We start from the raw sequence: 17721 nt of genomic DNA on the forward strand, positions 1-17721 counted from the left end.
TTATTTGTATAAAATGATTTTAGAGATCTTGCTGATATCTTCTATAGTATATTCTGCTTTTAACTAGAATTCAAGACAGCTGAGAGACCAAACAGTTTAGCAGGATGACGAGGCCAGAGGAACCATCATCTATTTAAAAAAAATATTCTTAGTCTCCAAATTAAAGGCATGAAGCAAGATTTTTGAAGGTACTAAATTATCAATCCTAAATTCTGAATTATATTATGAATACTTTAATATCTGAAGACTTGATTATGAATCCTATGAACTCCCTCACTGCTAAATAATTTTGCATTTCTTTACTTCATAAGCAGCCTCGAAAGGTGACTTCAGGCTTTACCCAGATTCACTTCAACTATCACAGAATGGTTGAGGTTGGCAGGGACATCTGGAGGTCACCTGGTCCAAATCCTGCTCCAGCAGGGAAATCTAGAGCAGGCTGTCCATGCCCATGTTCTTTTGAACCTGTCCAGGCAACTGAAGTTTGTTTTGTTTTTAATATAATATATATATGTATATATATATAAGGTCCAGTATGTGTATATATATAAGGTCCAGTGAATTGGTCTGTCAGAATGGTCCCGTCTTAGTGATAATCAACTAAGTAAATTGTACAAGTTTTTCCATAAACAAATAACAAATAAAGCTGACACAAAACTGATAACTTGTGGTGTGTTTCACTGCCTGGAAAATGAGTAATCTCATGCAAAGTATTTCAGTCACTATTGGTCATAAATTAGAATTGATCTTGACCAGTTTCCATAAAATAAAGGTGTGAAAATATTCTTTTAAGACAATTCTAAGACTCTCGCCTTACCTACGTATCAATAAACACAAATCCTTCAGAAGTCACTGACAATGAGCATCAATATCTGAAAATGTTTAGCATGAGACACAGTATGACAAAATTCTTGCAAAAGCTAAATATTTTATTCTAGGGTATTCACACCATGCTGAAATTCCTCCCATTTGCCTCTTTTCAACATACAGCAATGGTTCTTTTACAAGTGTTATTTTCAATTATATAATGTTTTTAATATAATTAATTGTAAGAAATTGAAATGTCATTCACACAGCTTGATTCATTTGCTTCTAATAGCCAAATCTTGATAAAAATGTGAACAACGCGCTGAAAAAACCTGGGAGACACTGAGGCATCTTACTGACTGCACTCTTGCTCATCAATGCTCCATGAGAATAACTTACTTTCAGAGAAATGTTTCAAATATATGACTTTCACCTTTCTTACTGCTGGAAAAATTCAGTTCACTGTCATGAATCTAAAGAAATTTGTTTATTGCTCAGCACTAACAGGTTTTGCCAGGCTCCAAATGTCTCAAGGTTTCCAAGGGGAGCTTATTTCCCCTCCCTGGACTTTGCCAGATGTCTGCACTGTATTTAACTTCAGACGTTATTTGTATATGCACCATTTCCATAAAGGATTTTGTGGCTAGCCATTGCCTACAGCCATTAAGAAGCGTTGTTATCGACTCTGATAACTCAAAACTTTTTCCATCTTATATTTGTTGACATATATATACTTGAATATATACTTCACTTATTCAAGGCAAGCTCCTGCAGGTGTACAGAAATGCATAATAATTAGGAAACATTTTTCTGCAGGAATAAGCCAACATGTGCTATCTTTAAGAAAGAACACTGTGAATACTGATTATATTGAACTGAAATACTCTTCAAAGAATACTGCTTGATCTCACCTTTCACCAATTTTAAATACAATAATTAAGTACTACATAACAGTGAAATCACAAGTGACAGGATAAGCCCAAATGCATTTCTGAAGATTTTATCCTTTCTCTGCACCAGAAACAAAACTACAGAAAAATTTTTGCCTGGTGTTTTAGCACTGAAGGAAAAATAATCATTGTAGTTGAAGTCTGTATTGTTGATAGATTTATTCAGATATTCAGAATGTGGGAAGTGCTTACATCTGATTTTTAAGCAAAGTTTGAGATATACACATTTTAGTAACATTGGAGTTACATTGCTCTAATTCACTGATGATTCTTGTAAGATTCAGAATTAGATTGTAAAACAAGTAAATAATTTACTGTACCTGAGGAAATGTAAGATTGAGCTGTTTTTAAGAAGTTAGCAGAAGTAGTTTGGGATATATATAATAGATATATTGCCACTTCTTCATGAACACAGCACTTAATTCTGATTTTCTATAGTTGTTCAAGCCATGCTCCTGACAATTCATCTGTTACTATTGCTACTGAATTCTGCTCAGATTAAGCTGAGGTAGCAGTCATTTTTTCCTTAAATGAATTTTATTAATTTATCTTCCAACAAGGAGTTCTTAATAGCTTTTGCAAAAATGTATAATGCTACTAAAATATTTTAATACAACAAAATTATTTTATATTTCTTTAGAAGATGGATCCTGACATTCAAGAAAAACTAGTCGTATTTTCAGCTTATGAAATTCAGTTTAAAAACCTGTACATTACAAATATCTCACAAACGTGATCTCATCTTTACATCCATTACTGGGGTTGTCAGCAAACTGGACTGATCTAACTTATATCCAGCCATTCAACTATGTCAAGAAGCAGATAAGAGAAAGGAATCATTCTACTCCCACATTAGAGCTTGAAAAGAATAAAAAAAAAAAGTACTTTTACTATAGGATAGATTCTGAAAAGCTCTATCTATATCTTACATACATTAGAGAGTACTGTGATATCCAAAGGATTTGCAGACGTTTTCTTTCAAGGAGTAAAATCCAGCTCCTTTGCTGATTTTAGTATTTCAGCCATTTCCTTAAAAGGGGCAGGAATCAGTGCCATAGAGATTGAGACAAGAAAAGAACTGCTGACAGAAATGGTTTCAATTTGTATTCATGAAGACTGTATTCCAACTCTACTGAGGCCCAGGAAATGCACAGCAGCTTAATTTACTTTTTGCCATTACTACCTTTCTGTTCCCTTGGTAATAGGCCTCATACTCTTAGTTATTCTAATTGGTGAACTGACATGCTACATTTGTAGTGCAGGGTTACTGACATTGCTATTACAATTTTTCATCCGACTTTGCTTATTCCAAAGAACAGTTCCCAGGCAGCTTGTGCTCTGCATAGTCACATCTCCAGACTGACAGTATGAATCACTCTTAACATCAGTTTTGCATATAGACCAATTAATGACAGATCTGAACTTGATCCACCTGTTCCAAGATCTTCCTGTTCCAAGCCCAGGAGAACTACATGTCTATTTCACAGAATCACAAAACTGCAGGGGTAGGAAGGGACCACTGGAGACCATCTAGTCCAACCTCTTGCTAAAGCAGGTTCCCTGAAGTAGGTTACACAGAAAAGCATGCAGGTGGATTTTGAATATCTCCAGAGGAGAATACACAATGTATATAGGCAGCCTGTTCCAGTGTTTTGTCACTCTCACAATAAAGATGATTTTCCTTCTCATGTACATATGGAACTTCTTATGTTCCACTTAGTGCCCAGTGCCCTGCCACTGGACACCATGGAAAAGATCTTGATCCCACCCACTTGACACCTGCCTGTTAGATACTTATAAGCACTGGTAACATCCCCCCAGCATTCTCTTCTCCAGGCCGAGCAGTCTCAGGTCTCACCAGCGATATGCTCCAGGCCCCTCATCATCTTTGTGGCCTTCCTCTGAACTCTCACTAGAAGTTCACAGTCTGTTTAAGCTGAGGAGCCCAGAATTGGTCACAGTACTCCAGATGTGCACACAGGACAGTGTAGAGGGAGATGGTCACTTCCTTCAACCTGCTAGTGATGCTCTATAATGAACCCCATTGGCTTTCTTGGCCACAGTGACATAGCTGACCCATAGACAACTTGTTGTCCATAAGGACATCCAGGTTTTTCTCCACAGAGCTCCTCTCCAGCAGATCAGCAAATTTGTTGAGGGTACATTCTGGATTGGTAGAAAATTGTCTGAAAATATGTTATGGATATGACCAATCATTAACTCAGAATTAAGCATTTGTTTTAAAACCATAAGAAAAGCTTAATTAGAAAGACTACCAAATAGTTGCATTAAATGTGTCAATTAAGCCAAAAAAAGACTGTGCAGTACTGCCTCTCTTGAGGCTTTCCTTAGTCCCCTCTCCTTATAACATAATTTACTACAGATGAGCAGAAGCTAAACAGAAAGTCAAAAGTAGAACTTAAAAAAGATATCCTGGGGTCAAATACTGAAATAAACTTCTCCCACTGTCAAGCTGTTGTAAGGAAGAGGTACACACACAGCCACTATTTTAGTCAATATATTTCAGACCATTTTATGTCTGGTCATCGATAGAGTGCCTGTATTCTGATACCAGGAAAGCAGAGTCTTCCTCCAAACCCTTCTTACACAAGTAGAACACCAGTGCACCTACAAAGCAGCGGAACCAGCTCCCTAGAATCCAAATTTTGAATGAGATTTTGTAAATTTCAAGACACTTCTGGATTTTTCCAGAGATGTATGCTAGAAAGAAACATTGAGCTTCTCTAATGTAAAAGCATCATTGCTAAACTTGGTGGGTCAGTAAGAAAGGCATCAACAATCTGAGTTGGCTTACAAATTTAATTGTAAAAGATAGAAATATGAGAAAAGATGATAGCAATCTTACATCCCTTCTGATGCGGAGTGTGGATAGAGCCCTGAGATAAGGCTGCATCAGGAGCATTAAAACCCACTGATGGAGTTACAGTCCTGAAAAGTGTCTACAGAGACACGCCATTTGTGGCAGTTGTTGAGAGGCCTGACATTTTACTCCTTGCCTACTCAGAGTTCAAAATCATTTGAAATATGACAAATAAATTAAAATTAATTAATGAATCTTAAAGTAATTCAAATGCTAAAGGTAGAGAAAGTTGTTATGTGGCTGAACTGCCTTCACTTTAACTTGGAAAAGGCCCTGAAAAACTGTAGCAGCCTTTTTTGCATGCCTACTCCATTTTCCTCTGCTGACAATCTCACTAAACTGTAGCAGCATCAATATATGTTCTCACATTTGAGCTGTTTTTAGTAGACCAGAACATCAACATTTAAAGCAGTGTAAGAGTATCTCCCAGTTCTATGTTAAGCATGATCTTCCTGGATCAAGTGCAGGCAGATCAGTAACAGGCAAAGGAGTCTTGGCTGTCTTGCTTTAGAAAAGCTTGCATTCTGCTTGCATTCAGAAACTTGTTAGAAGAGTTATACTGACACTAAAACTGACATTAAACAGAATAGCTAGAAATCTATATAAGTAGACCAGAACCTTCATACAGTACATTTAAAAGCCATTGAACCTTGTTGAAGCTTTCATGAGCTCTGAAGAACAAAGATGAAGGACCAAGACAAGCATGGCACCTACAGTAAAATCCAAATATGATCCAAAGCCTAAGAACAGAGATATTTCTGTTTATGTTCTTTTATTTCATTCCAAATGTATCTGTATTTGTCCAGAACATATCTTGTGTTTTTTCGGTTTTTTGTTGTTGTTGTTGTTGGTTTTTTTTGTTTTTCCCTCATATGTTGGGAAATATTCCTTTTTTTCTTTCTTAAGGAAAAATATTAGTACCATGGTATAAAGTCTTAAACTGACCTTATTCAGAAAACTATTATATTCTCATCATTTAGTTTTGAGAAAGATAAATTCAAACTGGAAAAAAAAAAAAAAAGGTGAGAAAAGCTACTCAAGAAACTGAGAGAGCTCAGTTCGCCTTGTAAATGCATTTCCTGAGGTAAACACAAAGTAAAAGAATAAATTTGTTAGGAAAGAACAAAAACAAACCAATCAACCGGAAAACTTTATGTGAATTTAAACTTAGCAAGAGTAAAGCAGGGTTGGGAACTAGAAAAAAAGTTTATTGTTTTCAAAGCTATATGATAGTACATCTCTAAGAGGAGATAGTAGCCTTCTCAGACCAACGACAGAAGAAAGGTTGGATAATTTCACTGCAGAACTTATGGTCATCAAACTGTAGATCACTTTCCACACTGTGATTGTCTGAAGTAGCTGTGGACTGAGCCTAATGTCTCAGAAGTTAATTTTCAGACCTGTGTTCAGCTTCACGGTACTCACAGGACCTCATTAAGTAGAGGAATTAGCATTGTGCAAACAGATGTATATCCCATTCCCTTCCCAGTACCTTCCCACCTGACTAATTAGGCCAAGGCAAAGCACTGCAATAGCACGTTATGGTTGCCAATTTATTTAACCTTGGCTCAAGTATCTAAAATGAAATATGTAGAATCATAAGTAGTATTCCTTTCATTTTATTGGTCCTTGGACCATTTTGTCTGTGAACTTCAAAGGGCATTCCTCCTCTTTGTCCCAGACAGTGTTTTTCCATTCACAGTCAAGATTACTGAAAGCACTCTGAAAATAATTGAATCGAAGATAGGATAAAAATAAGATAAGATAAAAGAACTATGGACATGGCTCGTCATTCACATTTCAATGCTGTGTTATTTTTCCAGCTTTTAATGCATTATTGATTTACGAATCAATTGTAAAATTAATAAATAATAATAACATGTGGTAATTAATTCCACCTGTGAATTATGCCACTGTATGGCTACACTAAAACCACTGCTACAAGAAACATTGTTAATTGTAAAATATGCAGGTTACAAAGGAAAATTTTGAATCTTTTGCTAATACTATTGCAATCCTTTATCTTAAAGGCCTGATGCCAGAGGTTAGAATGATTTATGAGAAGCTGCTTGCTATTACATGTATAATTTTGAAAGAGCATGCACAATTGACTTTGATGCTTCAAATCCTTTTCCCTGACAACCACAGATTCACATTAAGAACAACTGTTGTCTTTCCATAAAAAGTAGATACAAAAGTAGAATCTATATTGATTTTGTTCCTTTTGAGCTGCACCTTTTCCTCTGAACCTTGCTGAGACGCACATTCATCTCTGAGTCAGCCAGCTGGAACTTGTCCCACCACAAGGAAATATAATATTTTTTAATAAAATAAATTAAATTTCTTACTGGTTTTATGACAGTGAGTAACACTGGAAATACAAATATTTGTACAATAATTGAGGTTACAAATTTTAAGGTCCATTTGAGAGTTTAGAATCATAGAATCGTAGAATGGTTTGGGTGAAAAGGGAACCATCAAGTTCCAGCCCTCCTGCCATGGGCAGGGTTGCCAGCCATTATATCAAACAATAGATCGGGCTGCCCAGGGCCCCATTCAATCTGGTCTTGAACACCTCCAGGGTGTGAAGGGCATCCACAGACTCTCTGTCAAGCCTGTGCCAACACCTCACCACCCTCTCAGTGAAAAACTTTCCCCTGATGTGTACTTTACTTTTTACTTTTAGAAAAAAAAAAAAAAAGAAATGGAAGAAATTATCTGGGATCACTAAACTGGAAGTAATTATCTCTGACTTAGAACATGAACAGATTCAAAATCTTGTGAGCTATAAGGGATCTTATGGTTTATGGCAATCTAATGTATTATGTGATTAAATGCTGGGTTTACAAGGATTGACGAACATTAAAAATGAAACTGGTTCTTAAGTCCAGTTTTCTTTTAGATTCTTCTTTCCAGACTCACTCTGTAGCAAATCTGAGGGGTATGCATCTTTCTTTTGAGAAATTTTCACTGGTACTCCAAAGTTCCTTTGTGGAAACACTTCAGCAAGTTTAATGAAGATTCAGTTCACATTTTACCCAAACAGGATTACTCACACTAATACATTTTCCAAAATCCTAAGGTATTAAGACAGTGTCTTAATGGTAGAAGGAGCGTTAGTAAGGATGTATTATAGCAATACACTGCCTGTACCATTTTTCATACTAAGTCCCTGTTCTTAAATTATTGTAAATCATATTTTGTCCAAAATGGAAATGGCTAATAGATCAGTTATTATACATTAAATAAAGTATGATTCCACCTTGTTCTGTTTTTCAAATTTCGAAATAATGTTTATTGCAATTCTTGAAAAAGGTTCCAAGTGCAGGATTCTTGGGTACTTTGGTGAAGAGGTGAGGTCAGAGAAATGGACAATTACATTTCAGCGCAAATGATCCAGGGGGCCAAGACGTTATAGACAAGTCAAAACATGTTGCTAACCACCAATTCCATACAAAAAAAAAAAAAATACTATTCATAAGAATAATATTATGTAATCACTTATCACAATGAAAAAATATTTCCCAGCAAATTAATCAGCTGAAATACCTGTTAGATGTTAAAATTAGTTTGGGAAGAGCTATTCAGGAAAAAGTAGATGTAAATAGTTTTGTTTTCAATAGCAGCTCTGAATATCAGTTTTGAATAGAAGAGTTTATAAAGTAACAGTGTGTTACCAAACTAAGCTACCCCTATTTGGGGCATGTCTTTAGAAATCACGCTCTTCCTAAGTTCCTACCCATGTCTGTTGGTTTCCAAAACATGCTGCAAAATCTGCATTCTCTCTAAAAGAGAATGAGAAAACTTGGATAAAATGTGTCAGGTTGAGAAAATCTGGGGTCTCAGGTTTGGTTCTTGTTTTTTCCTGTATGCCTGCTATAACCATGACTTTGCTGTTTGTGTTTCTGGGCAGAACATGCTTATTTGGAGAGATTTTTTTAAACTTCAATTTAAAATATTCCAATAGGAACAAAGGTAGTTCAATACTAGCGGATTTTGAAAATGTCATACCTAACCTATGCTTTCAAGCACAAATATTGATGCAGCCTAAACTACAAAACTCTGAGGTATCATTATAATAGAAAAGCCCACAGATGTTTTCAACTGTATTGTTAAAATACATGCAAACAAATATATATTTAGCATAAAAATCTAAGTGATTTAATTTATGTGTGATTTTCTTCACAAAGGCAATTACTCGTACATAACTCTATCCCACAAGTGAGAAAAAAACAAAACACTCAAAAGATAGAAGAAACTTACATTTTCATGTTGGGAAAATGGCAGGCCACTCTGGGTATTTAAGCATTGTTGTGCTATGATCACAATGAGCAATTACCTAGGAAAAAAAAAGAAGCACTCACTACCTAGTAGGCACTGTCTCCCCTGAGGCTCTTATCACCAAAATACTAATAAGGCTGCTGACTCCAGCAGAACAGCTTACTTGCTTTGAGCTAAACACAGTATTTGAGGGATTGAGGCCTTGATTGATAAATTGAGCTAATAACAAAGTATGAAATTAATTTGAAAATCTTTTCGGTTTTGACAGGACTCTTTGTATAATGATTCAGACATTTCTGCATCTTTGAGATCACTATCCGTTCTATTCTTTTTGGAATACAGAAAGAAAACGCTCATTTTCCATTGATTGTTATCTAACACAAATTTTTTGTTTAAAAGCAAACAAAGAAGAGATCAGATTCTGCTCTAACACACTATGCTGAATATAAACATTTCACCTATTCCACTTTTCAGTGGTGCCTGTGGAGTACAAATTTTGCATTCTACATAAAACCTTGCTTAGTCGTATGCATATACAGTGACAGTGTTCTGACAGTGTTCTAATCACAGTGACTAATATTTGATAATAATGCTGTATTTAGATATCAGACAATTTCAGAGTACTATTTTTACATATATAAATGCTAATTACAAGAATGTGGTTTTTTTGCTTGCAGTTTCCTATCTGTTCTCCATGTGCTGATTTTCCACATTCTGCTGTATATATATTTGATATTTATATATTATACATTATTACCCTAAAATATACCACTCATTAACAGAGGATGAGCTCTAATAGTGAAAGTAAAATATAGATCATTTATTAGCATTTTAATTTCTGTTACTATTGTTATCCCATCAGATATTTGATTCTTGTATCGTTTAGCACAGATCTAAAGAACATCATGGACAGAGGAACATCAGTTGTCAATGGATCTGGGCAATTCCATTTGCACAAGAGAATTAATGCTTAATATGTGCATAAGTGTTTGAGAGGAAAACTTATCTGAACTTATCTTTGATTATTTAAATTAATTAATATAATGATTCAATTAACTATTAAATAACAATTTCTTTGCACGTATGAAGAATATAAATGCAGCAGCCAACAGTTAAGCAAAACAGACAAAAATTTTGCTCATTTTTGTTAGCCCAAGACTGACTCTTGAGCTAAGACATCTTGAAGAATGTTATGTTTCATTTTTGTGGTGAGCACCTATATTTCTAACAGAGAAAACTGGGAATTACTCCTATATTGACTCTTCACTTTATTTTCAGAGAGTAGAATGTGTTGCTAAGTATTTAGATACTTACTGAGGTAGAGCAAATAAACATTTTTCTTTTTAGTGACAATTACTACAGTAGTTTAAGGCTGTCCTTTCTATTTTAAGGTTGTGATTCTCAGAAACACAACAACAACAAACACTGCTCTATTTGTAGTTTTATGTTTAATAATAGGTTAAAGCCTCTGGGGTTTCACAGTTGAATGAGTTACATCCTGGGGAATCCTGTGTACTGAGGAAGCCAGATTAATTAACATAATCAAACATGTCTCTGTAAAACCAGGATCTAAAACAACAGTGATGTCATATCCCATCATAACACCTTCTTAAAATGTTGGAATGTACAAACTGGCAATACAAGTGTGGTAAAGACTGCACACAAGAACTGTATACTTTACCATTATGATGTATTTCTCTTCCAGTGTTGCCACTTCAGAAGCAATTCAATGTTCAAAGGTTGATTTATCACTTTTCTAAGAACATAAGTACCTTTAACTTTTTAGCTGAATATATCATGACAAAACATTGTGGTTTTATAGTCATGTTTTAACACTGCAAACATCATGTGGTTTGAGCTACTGAATCACAAGACTCATCAAATTTTACCCAGTGGCTTCTGGATCAAATCCAGAACTTACAGTTGACCTGGATTTAAAGACCTTAGTGATCAGCTCTGCTCCCTCTTTAGCTGTTTCAAGCTTTTATTTTCTCCAAAGTAATATTTCTTAAATTATTATTCTGAATTCATATTGTCAGTTTCAAGTCTGGCTAATTTGTCATCTCTACTTGCTTAAAGAATTACCTTAACCTCACAATCTTTCATACAGGTGTATAAAGTGCATCTCAAACTTTCTGATTTAAACAGGCTGAACTGCTTTAATTTTACATAAGAAATCTATTCCAAATTGTAGTATTCTTTTAGCTCTTTTCAGAATCCTTTTGAGTTCATTAGCATCCTTCTTACAGAATGATTATTTAAACATTATGAACTATAACATATTCCAGGAATCAACATAATCCAATGATAATAACAATTTCAGATGAATACTGCTACAACTAATTTGTCTTATCCTATTTTCTACAATGACTTTGTCACACCAAAAAAAGTACATTGAGTAATCCCTCAATCCAAATCTGCACATTAGCTTCTCAGTATGATTATTGTTGAATAGCTGCATGATCTTGCATTCAGTTGTATAAACTGCATGTTATTAAAGCAAGTTATTCTACAAAATTGACCAATAATTATGTCTTGTTAGATACAAATACATAAATTTTTTCATATACCCCCATTTTCTTGAAAAAAAAAAAAAAAAAAAACCAAAACAAAACAAAAAAAAACCACCACCACCACCAAATGATCTGCGGTAATAATACACATCAGGTTTGTTTACATCCAGCAACATTAAACCATCATTGACTTCTAGGCTACCATTTCTGAAGAAATCTCAAGCTCATAAATACAAATGTTTCTCTTTTAAACACATACACTATACACATTGCCGATTGTGACGAGAATCACAGCTTGATGTGAACTAACATATTTCGGTGATAATTTTTCATTTTGACATACTAGTGTTTTCCATTTATAAAGAACGTACTTAATTAACTTCCAGTGCTACTAAAAGTGAATTACAGAGCTCAGTTTTATAAATATATGGCACATATGCACCAGATAAATTGTTGTGAATGAAGAACAATATTTTATGATGTTGTTATCCAGATATATGAGGCAGCTAGAAATAAATAATATTAGCATTGGAGATAGGGTAATATCACGGTCACATTATTTTTAAATGAGTGTTCAAATCTTTCAGTATGCAATATCTAGCAGAAGTATCTAGAAATACCATTACTATCTTCTAGATTGGACACAGCCATGTATTCTGCTTTGTATAATGGTAGTCAAATTTTCCAGTAGTAATATGGAAGAAATAAAAAGATGGTCTTTAAAACAACAGTGAGTTAAAACACTTAAAATAATCAGGTAATATTTTATCAAAGCTTATGATTAAATACAGAATATGCTACTAGACTCACTAATCTCACTGAAGTCAATGGTATGCACTTGAGTGTTTGTTGAACTGGAACATTTAATAAGTTATTGGAGGAGTGTTTCAATACACAAAGAAGTGAGAATTTTATTATCCAGCACTACTTACATGGTAATTTTCTAAAGTTTGAAGACCATATTTGAATTTTGTAGAACAAAATGATGCAACAGAAAAGTTGCTACTTACAGCACAAGCATGTGTTTTTCCCACAGAGATTTCAAGAAGTTTGAACTTGACATATCTGAAGGATGGCCTGTATTTATAATTCATAGAACTGCTCCTGTTGGAGAACAGGAGAATTCATGTGGGTAACATAGAACTACTTGCATCACCAGTAAAGGCCTCTTGCCTCAGTGCAAATGACTGAAATGTAAAATCAATTCACTGTTGAAGTACACAATGCACAAACAGCCTTAAGGAACAACCTCGCTAAATATCTATCAAAAGGGAAAGAAAAAGAGTCAACTGTTCTGAACACACAAAGTACACTGATTCTGTAGAATGCATACTTTGACAAGAATGTGTTTGAGCAAGTAGAGGCATTCTTTATTTTGATCGCCACTGTTAAAGGTTTGAACAGCTTCTTTTCAGGACTATTGTCATCAATGCCAGAGTAAAACCAGGAACAAAAAGAAAAACTTTTTGCAAAGTAGATCTAGAAACTTAGAGTACTGAATACAAAGAGTATGTAACCACTACTTTAAAAAAAAAAAAAAAAAAAAAAAAAAAAAAAAAAAAAACTCTGAAAACAAAGAAAATTGATAGGAGAAATTCTATTATCTTCCTTAGATGCACTTGATTGGTATCAACAAAGAAAGCCAAACTAAATCTAAAAAGGAAATAAGAGCCATAATTTAGTGATGTCTGTTTGAATAGCTTTGAAGAAGGAAAACTAAAGATATAGGGAAAATAGAAAACCTAAATTGAGATCTGGATTGAAAACTACTTCAAGGATTTCTTTCTGAAGCAGAATAGACAATAGACAATATTCCTCTTTAAAGATTTCCAATGAGAAATATCTGTATCTAGCAGACACTCTAACCTTAGATAAAAGGAATGCAAATCCCCCACCCAAGCAAACAAAATACCTATTCGTTTCTTATTTCACTTCACGACCTTTAGTCCATCTTTTTATGGTTTTTTTCCTATTCTATGTAAAAATATTCCTCTATATTTCACTTTGTATTTATTTTCATCTTCTGTAATGAGTTTATTATATTTCCATCAAATTTCAGTTTCTTCTACCCTACTTCTTGTGTCTAATCTTGCTGAACCTTTGCTTTTTTTTCTACATCACCTCCCTTCTTCAGCACTTGAGCTTCCTGTGGCTTTCTCATGGTGTAAGTAAAACTCTGGCCTAAGACCATCATGTGGTTGCCAATGAATCTGTGTAGGTAGTAGAGCTGCACAAGTAGTTGGGCTGCTGTCCAGTTATTAATCAGTGACTACAGGAAAAAGCAAGCCAGTGGATTACATTTAAGCAGACAGAGATTATGTCCAGCCATATACATTTGTACATTATACATGTGCAGAGAGCTGTCCCTCTGCTCCCAGATTTCTTCTTCCACTGGTTCTTCAATGTTATGTGTAGGTCTTCAAAGGCTCCTTATTAAAAAACCTCTCAGAGTATTCCCAATCTACGCTCTCAAGCTTACTTTCCTTATCTGTCCCCCTAAAGGTACAGCCTTCCTCATACATTTTTATCTTCCCTCATGGACAAACCATACAGATTTTCTCAATATTTATCAGCATGAGCTTATAAATCTTTATTCGTTTTTAACGCAAGCAGCTCCTGGCTTTAAAAACTGAATTTGTTAGGATTTGACTATTAGACTGCTATACGTTACTAGATCTCTTTTCACTAACGATTGGAATAGAATAATACTTTTCCAAACTCCATCGGCACTGCAGTTGCAAAATAAATGAGTCTGAAATACGAAAGGCTTTCCCCCATGAATTTCATAAGAACAAGCATGCCAACAGCTCAGCAGGCAAAGCAGAGTATCCACCACACACACGCCATTCCCCAGCCCTTTCACGGACCCAAGACTGTGAATACCCTCAGCACCCGCGTGCAGAAGGCACCCCACAACCCACAGGAGGGAGCGCAGTGAGGCAGGGGCTGTTCCGAGCACAGTCTGTACCCTACGGCGAGACCGTCTCCCCTTCCAGCCAGACCCCGCGGGGTTCCCTCCCCGCCGCCGTGCCCGCTCCTTCCCATTTGGCTTCCGCGGAGGCGGCGCGCTCGGAGGGGGGGGGAAGACGAGGGCCGGCCCTCACCCAGCTCCCGCCCGCCCCACCGCCGCCGGGTCCGCGGAGCCCCACGCACCCGGGATGCGGCCGGCGGCGGGGCGCCGGCTGTCGGCAGGCGCTGGGGGCAGGCGGACGGGGAGGTGGGCTCCCGCCGCCGCGGTTCGGCGCCACCGCCGCTCCTGGGATTAGGCTCCTGCTCGGCTGCCATGCGGAGCGGCGGGGACGGAGCGGCGGGGCACAGCGGGAGGGCGCGGGGCGCCGCTGGGCGCTAGACGGGCGGCGGGCGCTGAGCCGCCGGAGCTCTCCAGGGTCCCGGAGCGCCGCCCGCCGCGGCCGAGCTCGTCGCGTCGATGCCGCGGACACGGGCGCTCCAGGGCTCCTCGGCGGCTCCGAGCAGCATGACACGGCTGAGGTACCTCCGCGCCGCCGTCTCGGGCTTCTATTTGTGGGAAGCTGCAGTGCTGCTCAGGTGAGCGTCTTTCTCTGGGTCGCTTTTCTCTCGCGGCGGAATGCTTGTCGGTGTCTCTCTTCACCACTATTAGCAGCAACAGCTGCACTCTGGGCACGGAACTACGTGCATGGGGTCTGTGTCTCGCGAATAGTATTGCACTGCATTGAATTTGATTAGCGTTGGGGAAAACAAGGGCTCCGTATTTCCGTTGCCTGTTCACAGGTAGAGTCTCTCTGTTTCACCCAGGAATTTTATCACTATGTTTAGCAGGAACTGTAGCGCTATTGATTCTGAAAATTCTACACGTGCAAATTGTCCATGCATAGAAGTTACAGGTGATCAGGGATGTAAACATATAGATGCGATTTATTGCTACCAGTTCTTTTTTAGTAAGAAGAATTTCGGGGTCTGCTCTAGGTCAAAAAAAGTCCTATCCAGAAATAGAAGTGAAAGCAGAGAACGTGATCTATGGGATTTCACTCAAGAAGGAAGGCACTTGCTCTACTACACTGACAATCTTGGATGTGTATTACAAATGATAATGATCTATCCATTAGTTACAAGCCATGTCAAAGATTTAGGTTTTAGATTTACTTTCTGCCCAGCACACTTTCACTCGCTAAACTAATGTTATGATATCAGTGGACATTTTCTTTTGATACATAGTTCTGGAAGTGTGGTGATAGCAGGCTACAATAAATTTGAGTCCTCCATTGACTCAAAAAGTGAAGGGAATCTTAGCAAAATCCTGCATACAAAGAAGCGGACATCTGTGTTATCACAGACTTAGTGCTGATGATGAGTTAACTGTGCTTGTTATCAACAAACAGCTGTAGTGCTGGATAAAAATAAATAGAATCATGGCATATCTTACAACACTGATAGATTGTTTTTACATACCATGTTGTTATTTTACAAAAATAAATAGTGAAACTTACATTTGAAAAGGGGTTGTCCAAAGAGAATTTGTGAATTATAGATTTAAGGGGTTTATAACTAAAAATTTAAATGTAGTGTGTAGTGCCTCACGGATTCTCAATTATCTGTTTTATGTGAACATGCATAATATAAACAGTTTCTTATATGTTTGTGTGTGTGTGTGTGTGTGTGTGTGCGTGCGAGTGAGATTTTGCATAGAGCAAGAGATTTTAAGAAATTGGGTCACATGGGATGGGATTAATTGACATTGGGAGGAAACAGTAAATACATGTATATGATAGTTTAACTTTTCCAGCTGCACTGAAAATTTAATGTTCAAAGTAGATAACTAAGCCCCTGTGTAGGCAAAGCAAACAATACTGTTATCATAATTTTGTTTCAACATGGTCATAATGAATATTTTTTCTCATTATATTATTTAAATACCATTCTACTGTAGAATGATTAGTCCTTAATCATACCAATCCTTAATATTTTTTAAAATTATTAATAATAAAAACTCTCTTTATGAATGTGAATAAGTAAGTTTTGGAAAGCATACAGGTATTTTTCATCATATAATCTTGGACTAACAGTGACTTGTTTCAAAATGCATACATGCAACTTATTATGCATAAATTCAGATTATCTTCTTCAGTGTCCAGAAATCCTATGTATTAAAATAACCTCATGCTCTTAAGTTTTCTCATAATGACAATGTTGCTGTGCATACGGATTCTTTCATGTAGTGTGTGAGAAAGACTTCAGAAAACTTCTCAGTCTCTCAATACAGGGATTGCTGGACACGCAATAGGACCTGAGAACCCCAAGTCAGTTCTTTAGGATCCACAGGAGTCTCCTCCATGCCCAAGACAGATTGCTTTACAATTGCAAAAGTGTATACGCGCATGCACATGCACACACACAAAGTTTAAAACATTAAAGACTACAGCATTCCCAAGCTTTTAATTCCAGTTCTCTTCCAATTTCAGCCCTATGAGCTGATGATGTACATCAGAGCAAAGAGAACGGGGAACACTAGGACACCGATTCCACTCTAAGGCACAGAACGCCCAGCCTTACTGCCTACATGGATCTGCCAGGAATTGCTATGAACAACCGAGTCTTAAGTTTTTGACTTCTTCAAACACTATGGGAAAAATAACATATCTTTTCTTACACTGTACAGCACTGAAACATTTCTGCCCTTTGTTAATGAGCATTAAAAGCTGTATGAGAGAGAACTCTAATGGAAACCTATGAGAAAAAACTTTCAATTCTTGCCCAATAGATGTGAAGCTGAGTAAAGTGACTGTTTAAATACTATGCCTACGAAGCTAGTTGTTCAGTTTTATGTTCAGTAGAGGTGAAAGCAAAAAAGGATTTTCTAAGTATGGGCATTCTGCTTTAATGAAAAAGGACTCTGGATTTGCTCACTTTACAAGAGGAAACAGATTTTTCTTTTTTGCAATAATTCATTTTTCATTTCATATTTATAAGTTTTTCAGATTGGAGTGACCAAAACAAAATGTATATTGGCCTTTTCAATTATTAATTTGATTTCTGAAAGACATAGCAGAAAGATAAAAAATCATTAATTGTAATTCATAATAGTTTTAGATTAATAACATACTTATCAATAATACAACAATATATTATATATAAGGAAAACAAGAATTTAAGCAGATAACACTTGATTATATTTTCACTGTTACTTATGAGGACTGGGAGAAAAGCTATCATCAGACTACAAACAAACAAACGAAAAATTATTAATTAATGCCAGGCCAAGTGCAGTGCTACATTAAAATGTGGGTAGAGAGGTAAAAAATTAGGGTGAGAA

The sequence above is a fragment of the Centrocercus urophasianus genome, unplaced genomic scaffold (assembly GCF_019232065.1).
Source record: "Centrocercus urophasianus isolate 14NV4802_14NV808 unplaced genomic scaffold, USGS_Curo_1.0 seq_13, whole genome shotgun sequence".
Lineage (NCBI taxonomy): Eukaryota > Metazoa > Chordata > Aves > Galliformes > Phasianidae > Centrocercus > Centrocercus urophasianus.